Genomic DNA, 10,463 nt, shown 5'->3' on the forward strand with positions numbered 1-10,463 from the left:
AAACTAGTCAAAACTGGACCATCTCACCTGCTCCATGGTCAAAGTGTGTTGCATCCCACCTAAATTCACATGGGAGATGTGATGCATACTGAAAGGCCCTTCTATGGGGTGCGATGGGCGAGAGTAGACAAATGTCAGAGTCAATTTGCGAGGTGGAAGATCATGGAATCTTCCAGAAACTTCTCCTCTAACACTTGCCTCTCTGCATTCGCCCAGGGATGAGTAAGAGATCATCAATATCCAAGTGGAATCAAGAACTATCAGATAGAGGACACTAATCAAATCTCAGAAGCTAACTCACCCACCTTGAAAACATCTATATATGGATCCCTCATCCCAGAGATCTAGAGGCTGGAATTTTGTATCTTGTAAGGAAGTGATGCTGGTTTCTTGGTGTAACATCATAGTGTTGGGTGATTTAAGCTTTTCATGAGGTGAAGAAGGGCTTTCTTGCTGAGAGGACGACACTGGGTCAGAACAATTGGTTGTAATCCTCTTTGCTATTCTTGATTATTAATAAAGTTATTCAAGTTTTCCTCCACATTCTTGTACGATTGATGATATATGCATTTGTGTGGTCAATATATATCTGGTCCTATATTGTTTATGATAGTAGATATCTGTTCTTGGATAGTTTTATGTTGCTTTGATTCTACAAGTGCTCTTTGAAGCTGGGTAGACGAGGAAGCGAGTAGCAAAGATCTACCAGAAGGGAGAGGAATCAAGCAAGGAACCAAGCGCAAGACGGAGGTTGGTCTCCTTTTTTCCCCTCTTATGTACTTCTTATAAAGGAAAACGAAAGTGGTTTTAGTTTGTTTGTTTCTAAGGTAGCTACCAGCCTTAGTGGGACTAGCAGCTCTGCATAGACACTATATTTCCTGATAACACATGGCTTCTTGATAGGTAATTTCTTCACTTGACAAACCTAAACATAAATTGGTAGCTTTTTTTTCCTTTACTAATAGGGTTTCTTTGTATTTTTTTTAGTTTAACTAAGTGCCATCCCCATTTTGATTTGGCAGTAATGTGGAGATTTTGGATTACTCTTCTCCAAGGTGAGGTATTGATTTTTAAATGTAGTTTAACTTATAGTTATTCTTCTTTATATTTATTCATGACCCGTTTGACTAATGGTTTGTGTTCTTACATGTTAGCCCTTTATCCGTTATAGGGGTTTCGTTCAAAAGGAAGCTTCATGGTTCATTTCCTTGGTGATGGTTTCTCATTTTCATCCTTACTCTTCCATGTACTCATCTATCATTGTGCCTCTCAGAAGTCCCAAGAAAATTATTAATGTGGTCGATCTTGTCCCATTGAGTTCCATTAATTTTATAAGGTTTTATAAAATGGAAAACCTTAAAAAGTTAGGGATTTTCCTATCTAATTGGTGTGGCTTCTTTGAGGGTCATATTCAAATATAGGGAATAGATATCAACCTCTCCAGCCCAAGTATTTGTGATTTTTTTAATAAAGGTTTCACCTATACTTTCGACAAATTTATCTCATATACTTTAATTCTAATTATCGTCAAGATTTGTAAGGCCACAATGTCGTAAATCCTTTTACATAGGATTACTATACTTCACCTATTTCTTTAACTCTGCTATAAATTTTATTACTGTAATGACTACAAGTTTATGATGTTGTTGGATATTTATTTTCTTTGCCTATACATGTGTAAATAGTTTTTCTAGAAAATCCTTGCAACATCCACTACAATTTAATTATGTCATTTGGCAAATGTAAAATAATTACAGTATTGCTATGAATACATACATGTATACACATTGTGGTTATTATTTTAGTTATAAGAAAACTTATAGGCTAGAAGACCTAGTATGCTCATGTCATGGGTTGTTATCTAAAGTTTTCTTTAGAGCCTTACTATTATTATAATCAAGGACTGCATGTTCTTGTAGCGTTGAGGAGGTCTCCCTTTTTTGTCAAAAAGCCAACATGCGATAACATTGGTTACAATTTTCTTGTGCTACAATATTTGTCTTTCATTGCAGCTTGGATATTCATACTAGTTTATAAACAAGTGGAATGATTTACATATGAGGTTGAATGTTCACTTGTATTTATTTATTATTCTTGTTAGACATCTAAATTATCCAACTTCTTGGACTTTTCTGACTTTATATCCACCACTGTCGTACTCTCTCTGTATAATACAAACTAGTGTTCGCCTCCCGAGTTTCTTTCCCTCGCACGAGTTTCTATAGTAAGACAAATATTTAGAATTTAACTTCTTAGATACCTATCTTATGTCTTTTATTCTCAACTTCTAGTTATTCTATATTGAATCCAACATAGATATACGCATTACCTTTCACCGAATTCATTAGTAAAAGTTAACCATTGTATTCCTTTACTACACACAATATAACATATATTCATAACAAACTATCACCGTATACATTCACATTTTAAAAATTAAAAACAAATATATTTAACATAGTTTTAGAATACACATTTTCTTCTCCATATCTCTTGGAAATATATTTGAGGCTACCATGTTCCTCCCAAACATTGAACTAAAGTTCCAGTAGTCCCCCCCACCGAGATCTACGCTCATTCTTGCTAGGAAAACAACTTAGTATTTTTCACAACATATGCCTCTTTAACCCATGTAACATGCTACCAATTCTAGGTTTTAGCTTCTTGTTCCTCACCCAGTGTGACTTGTTTATTGTTCATACTTTCTTTATCTCTTTTTACTATTTTTCATTCACCTTCCACCCATGAAATTTATCTACAATAATATATTCTTTTGTTGGCCTTCTCAAACAATTGTAACTTCTGTCGCCAAGATGGAGGATTTGATTTTCCTATCTTTCTTTTATGTCCCTTGTTGGCCCATAACTAATTCCAATTTATTTCCTTGCATTTAGCATTCTAATCCCTCACATTATAGTCTCTAATGTATTAACAAAAGTAATAATAAATAATTAATTTTTATTAACAAAATAAATAGCTACATTCTCGTAAAATATTTACTTTTTGTTGTTTGGATTTTCAACCACATGTTCCATTTAAAATCATGAAAGTCATTTAAAAAAAATTATTTACCATGGGTAGTACAACAACCATAAGTGTGCAATGGATCAGTTTACAACCAAAAAAATTGGTTAGTTAATTGGAATTAAAGGGGATAATATTGTTTTCCAAATCAATTATTGTTGTAATAATATACCTGGCTCTTAGAATAAAAATAAGTGTGTATTTTTCGAGTAGTACATCTCATTTAATTTCTCGAACAACATAAGATTTGGTATCAACAGGGTTAGTATAATATTAGGGGAGGAAGAGGTTGAATCCAAGGATGGTTCAACGATATCAGTTAATATATTTTCTTTTTATTGGTATCACTTGCTTTAAGTGGAAGAAACTAGCATGTTTTGTAGAAAATTTACATTGGCAACCACTACCAAAGGAGGAGATTGACATCAAAGGAGGAGTAGTTAAATGCCTTTTTCCATTGATGTTATAGGTGGAGAATGATAAGACATTGGCACCCAAAACCTAAGAGGAGAATACAATGTCACTTCAAAAGAAAAGGGGTAAATTAGTAGGAAATGGTAGTTCTTCAACCTCACATCGGGAGTGTTGCGAGGTAGTGTTGTTTCCATAAATTACCAATAAGGAGATGAGGTGTTGGAGTGTCTCCGTCATCTCTATTGGGGGATGTCTTTTAGTATGTTATCAATTTATTGTCCTTGATGTCAATTCTAGTTATTACTTTCAAGTGATGTTAAGTTCAGGGGGACCTTATTGTGTTTCATGCATGATGCTTGTATTTTTATTGATGTCTTCATTTTTTTCCATTAACAATATGCTAAGCTTATGTTGAATAGGTTAATTTGTAAGTAGCCTATCTTTGGATACATATTTTATGTAGATAACCTACTCAAAAGCACATTGAAAGTTCTTGGCCCGACATACCTCCCAAAGAGTTTTCCAAAAGTATATGGGACTTAACCTAACTCCCAAGGGATAAGGAAAAATCATAGTTTGTAGTGTTGGATTCTAGTCATGGTCTCGAGTGGTCAATAGATATTCAGCCATCCGGGGGGGTGAGTTAGGTGGGGTTTTTATTATAGGTTTGGTGGGTGGATAAATAGATTGATCAATTATCTCAATGCTTATCTTGCCATTTACAGTGTAGAAGGCATTGTAGGTGACATACAACAAATGAATCTAGAAACCCGATTTACCAATGCCAAATAGTAGTGGACTCAAGTACAATGAGGAAGTGCACATGGAGCGAGATGCTAGTGATATTTGGCAAGTATTGATGACATGGAGACAATTGGAATATGTATCTATCCACTGTAATAATATGGAAATCTAAGAACATGAGATGTTGTAGGTGGATTTAGCCTTTATGTGTGAAAAATGGCCATTTTGTAAGTGACACATTGTATTGAGGTGGCATGACTGGTGAGATATAAATGATATGGAATCTTGAGGAGATGACACATGGTAGTGTCATGGCATGACATGTGGCAAATAGGAGTCCTAGAAAATGATGTCGTAGGGCCTTTATATTTATGTCGGCACATTGTGTGGTAAGGATTCACAATGTTAAACATCTCAATGTTTTTCTATGGTTTTGGAATCTAGGGAAAAGAATGCATCTAGGAATCTGGGTGTTTGGAGGTTCATAGTGTTTTTTTATCAATGAGTGAACCAAATCCGAATGTGTGTTTAGTGAAGGGTTATCTAGATGTGTTCAATGTAAAAGAATCATCTAGTCATTTGACCTCGTGGTGATGTAGTCTAGAATGAAGGGAAGTAAAAACTAGATCTCATATTGTTGGATATACGACTTAGCATAAGAGATATCTACCCATATATCCTCGCAGTTGTACAATGTTATTGTAAAGAGGAGTGCCAATCGAATTATCATATTTAATATGGATGTAAGGATATCTAGGACCAAACCATATCTGATTGTTATAAAGAGTAAGGTTGTGATCAAGATCCTAGATATTTGTTTTGGAAGTTAATAACAGATTAACCCATAGTCATATACTAGAGTGAGCATGAAGATAAAGGGATGTGACTAGAAATTTGGGATTTGGGCACTAAAACAGAGTTAAGCGATTCAAGGATATTTTGAGGGAAACATTAAATGTGCAACATCTATAAAAGGAAATCGAATAATGTAGGAAGGGGATTCCCTTGGAGAAGAAAGAGGAAAAAATATGGGAACATGCATAAGGATAAGTATGTCTAATATAACTAGGCTAATTTCATGTAATTTGAATACATCAAAATCAAAAATACTTTTAGGTGGGTTTCCACATAAATCAGCTATGGTAACATGAATAAGGATAACTAGCTCAACTTTAACTAGGAAAATTTCATGTACTTCGAATACATCACAATAAAAAAGACTTTTAGGTTTTCTTCCATATGGGTTCCCACATAAATTTACTATGTTTAATATATTATATTGAATTATGCATCATTTTAATATTGAACTTGTTTTCCTGATTTAGTATTTGCTAAAAGTAATTTGTTACTAATTCACCCCTCTATTAATATTATCCTAATTCCCAACAAAGTAGTGGTGGGTTGCTCAAACAACTAGCTGATTAATTTGATGCACAATTGTTGCAACTACGCTTCAAGCATATGTCTCAATACTTGGATTTTTCTATTAATTTTAGACAATGTAGACATGAAATTTCAAATATAACTAGATGCCTAATGCTTATAAAAAAATATACTAATAAATTAACAATATAAATATGATTTAAAGAACACCATTAATTCATTTCAAAATTAAACTTCATTTCTTATGAAAATCAAATTTATATTTTTGCCTTTAAAAAATATGATTTTCAGTATTGTCAATAATATATATAATTTTTCAATAAACACAAGTTTTTCAATACCATATAATAATTCTCATATATTGATATTTCAATCATTTTTACTTCAATTTCCATATTCTAAGCCTAGTCATCTATTTCCCATTACATTTTCCACCAAGAATGATATGCAAAAGAGACACTAAAAGTATTTGAAAGTAAAGAAAATAAGAATTCATCAATAAACTTGATTCTTACTAGAGGTTGTTGTGTGATTGGCAATGCATTACTCTTCTCTCTTTTTTCCCAGTTAATGTTCCAGTTCTTCATAATATCTTGAAATTAAATTATACTTGAAATTTCACCAGATGTTGCAAAGGAAACACTGTACAGAAATAGCATATAACACTAATTAATGCTTCATTGAGAATTGTTGAAAGACAACGAAATATCAAAAAATGGCAAGTACATTCTACAATGAAATATTACTACAATATGGTTTCCTTGAGACTTATAAATAATGAGGTGTCTATTAAAGTTAAAGACCTTGTTCGATTATGCCAACATGAATGCCTCATAAATAAAGAAATAAATCGTAATTTTCTACCTTGAAAATGAGAGATCATTTTGGTATAGTTTCTCCATATTTCTTCTTAATCACTTACTCCTACTATAGACAACCTTAATTAGTACAAAGAATTTTTTTTATAGTTTGAAACACGTGCTAAAAATTATTATAACAATTTTTTAAATAAATTTTTAATTTCTACGTGAATTAAGATATACCCTTGAATAAAAATGCACATATCTCCAATCTAGAAATTGAACCCAAGAATAGCATGAACTACACCTTTTCTTCATAAAATTACCTGTGTTTATCCTTTGAATGTTGAATCAACTTTGTATTATTTTTTTCATGATCCTTGAAACTACTCAAAATATCACATTGCTCTTTACCACTAATATCCTTGGTTTCTGCCATGTTCTTGTTTTAATCCAACAAATTCTTGTTAAGTAAATCTAGTCATTTCATGGAGTTGAAAATAAGGTAGAGATCATTCAACAACATTTAAACCATTTTATCTTGAAAATCAAGCAAGTGCGGTCCATAAGCACAATAATCAAAATAATGCTTTGTTACATAAAAAAAGAACACCTCACCTTGGTTTTAAAATATCGCCACAAAATTTATATAACCTACTCGTCTATCTAACTAGTAAAAACATGAAGAGTTATTGTGAATTTTGCATTTTCAACAAGAAACATAGGGTTAAATTTAACAAAGTAATCTGGATGAAGAAAAGACATCCATGTGGAAATTGCAAATAGTGACCTTTGTGGTCACATGAAAATTTAGCCATGGGCAAATCCAAAATATTTTATGACATCCATTAACCATACTACATTGAAATCTTACTACAATATTGCTTCCTTGAGCCTTACAAATCATGTGGCCTATTTTGAAGTTAAATGGTTGTCTCATAATGCCAACATGAATTCCTCATAGATAAAAATATATATTGTGATTTGCTACCTTTAAAATCAAAGATTGTTTTGGTACAATTCCTCCATATCTGTTCTTGATGACTTCCCCTTGCTATAGACAACTTTAATAAGTACAAGGAATCTTTTTATAGTTTCAAACATGTGTCTACAAAGGACTATAATAAATTTTTAAATAAATTTTTAATTTCTATGTGAATTAAGACCTTCCCTTGAATAAAAATGCACATATCTGCAATCTCAAAATTGAACTCAATAATAACATAAACTACACCACTTCTTGAGAAAATTTTCCATGTTTCTCTTCTGAATGTTATGTCACCTTTGTATTATTTCCTTCATTTTCCTTGAAACTGTTCAAAATATAACATTGCTATTTACCACTAATCTCCTTGGTGTCTACCATGTTCTTGTTTTAGTCCAACAGATTTTTCTTAAGAAAATATAACCCGTGTCAAGCAATTAGAAATAATATAGATACCTTCCAACAACATTTAAACACTTTTATCTTGAAAATCAAGCAAGTTTGGTCCATAAGTGCGACAATGAAAATATTGCCTTTTTATATCAAAAGACCACAAATCACATTCGCTTTAAAATAATGGACCCAAAATTTATATAACCTAATCGCCTAGCTGACTGGTAAAAACATGAAAGAGTTATTGTGAATTTCACATTTTAGATAGGAAACATAGGGATAAATTAAAAAAAAAAAACTTGGATGAAGAAAAAACATGCATGTGGAAATTTCACATAGTGACCTTTGCGGTCCCATCAGAATTTAGTGATTGGCAAGTCCAAAATATTTTATCACATCCATCGATTCCCTTCCAAGAAAAAATTGGTTGTGCTTTCACATGTACAAGTCATTAGCTTTGAATTAAAACCCATATTATTGTACATCATAAAATCAAAGAAGATATTAACTCAAAGCATGCATAATATCCAAAAAATTCTCAAAAACATTTTAAGCTAAACAAAATCCACAATATGGTATTTTACAATCAATGAATAAGTTGTCCCATTTGAACCCATAAAAATGTACATTGGCAGTCACGTCGTGAATATGCAACGTAGTATATTCTTTGTATATACAACATAATTAGGTGCATTTTACGGTTCATAATACATTTAGAGTGAATATATAGTCCAACATACTTAATCTAAACTCATAGTATATAAAAGGTTTATGTAGATATTCACATTCATTACATACACTCCAAATGCACAAAATATCAAGAGAATCTCAAATATCGATCACCTTCGCTAATTAACCTGAACAAGGATTTCCTTTTCTGAAATAAAAAGTATAAAATGTCAAAATTTAAATAAATTTCTCTAAAGAAATATGAAAAAATATAAATCTCCAAATCATGAGAGAATTGAATTCCTACAAGTTACAAGAGATTGATCACTTTTTGTGTTCTCCCTAGTTAATTGAAATTATGGCAATAATCTCTGAGTCCTTGGTGATATAGAATTGGGTTTCCCATTAGGAGTTGTTGGAAGAGAATGTCTCCATATTATAGGAGTTCCCTTCTCCTGAACATCTAGACTCGACCTTGGAGAATGAACATGAAGATTTTCTTTTTCCAACTCAGTAGCAATCATGTGACCTTGGAATCAATGGAATGCCTTGAGAATAATGTTCACTATGCTCAGTTTTATCAGATCCAAATGAACTGCGTCTTTTGGGTTCTTCCTTATATAATGTAATTTCACCTATTTTCCTACCTTAATAGTAATTTATGCCCAATAATAGTAGCATTATGAGTTATACCAAACAAAGATTCTAAATTCACATACCATTTAAAAATCATCCTCAATTCTTGTACCACCCACCTCAGCATCCCCTATAGACATCCTAGGTTATTTTTAATTGGTCAAGAGTATAAAATTTTTAGGGTGGTGTTCTATGTGCACTATGTATGGGGGTTCATTTCCTCCTTGGATATATTCTCTGAATTGATATGATGTTTTACTTGTGGCTACAATTTAGTTTTCATTTCACCTAGTTATCATGATTCAAAACTCAATCATTATCTTGGATCATTGCAACATTTAACATTGGATATATCTATGAGCTAATGAGATGATTTTTTTTTCACAGTGATTTAAAATGCAGTTATTATAAATCAATATTTACTTTATCACAGTCTATTTTATATATGACCCCTCTAAAAAAACCACATAAAAATTTGATTTTACGTTGTGGTCTCCGCAACATTCATAGGGGATTTGGAAATTGGAGAGCAACTTGAGGAGTTATTTTTAGAAATTGTTGCACAATATGAAAAGGTTGGATGTTCTCTAGGAAATATGGATGCCATAACATATATGTATTTTGAATTTTCAAAGTTAATCTAGATGCCAAAATTACAAAGTTAATTGACTTTGTGGTTGATCCTCCAATAGGAGGAATCTAAGGATGTCACTATATGATAAAAAATAAGGATAAGGATCTTATCTATTACTATGAATAGATTTGTGTGATTGGAAAATTCTAAAATGTAATCTCTTTCAAATTTTAGCAATTGTCTTCTTCGATTATTTATTAAAAATCGATAAGGGATAAAAATAACTCTGGATATTCTTCAAGCCACTACTTGAACATAAATGAAATGAGTTTTCTTTCCATGGAAGAATCAACAAGGATATATTTGCATTGTTAAAAAATGACATCGTGTCTGCATAATTACCAAATACATTTCAACATCTTTAGTGTATAATTATAGTTTACTACTTTTTTTCAATAAAAAAACTTTAATAAATGCAAAGCATATTAACTACCTCTAATACAAGTGAATCCAAAAACAATATTACAACTGATTTTCTTAAAATATATAGTTAACTCCCGAATGGAGATTTATCTAAAATTAGAGAGTCATTTAACTTAGCATTGAGTCAAGTCGAGTAAATTCATAGTCGTATTTAGTGTGGGGTTGCATGTCAAGTTATTCTAGGCAAGTTTCTAGTTGAAAAAGGTTGAATACCCTTCACTGGGTTCATTGTAATCATCAATTTTTTGTGTGGTCAATAGAAGAGCTGCAACTCATGTGTTTGGTGTGTGAAATTTGTGTTTGTAATTCTCTATATTTCTAACAAATTGGTATCAGAACCGAGGAAGGATCACAAGAT

Source organism: Pinus tabuliformis, chromosome 6 (genome assembly GCF_031772625.1).
Source record: "Pinus tabuliformis cultivar Carrire ecotype Pingquan chromosome 6, CPIR1, whole genome shotgun sequence".
Taxonomy (NCBI): domain Eukaryota; kingdom Viridiplantae; phylum Streptophyta; class Pinopsida; order Pinales; family Pinaceae; genus Pinus; species Pinus tabuliformis.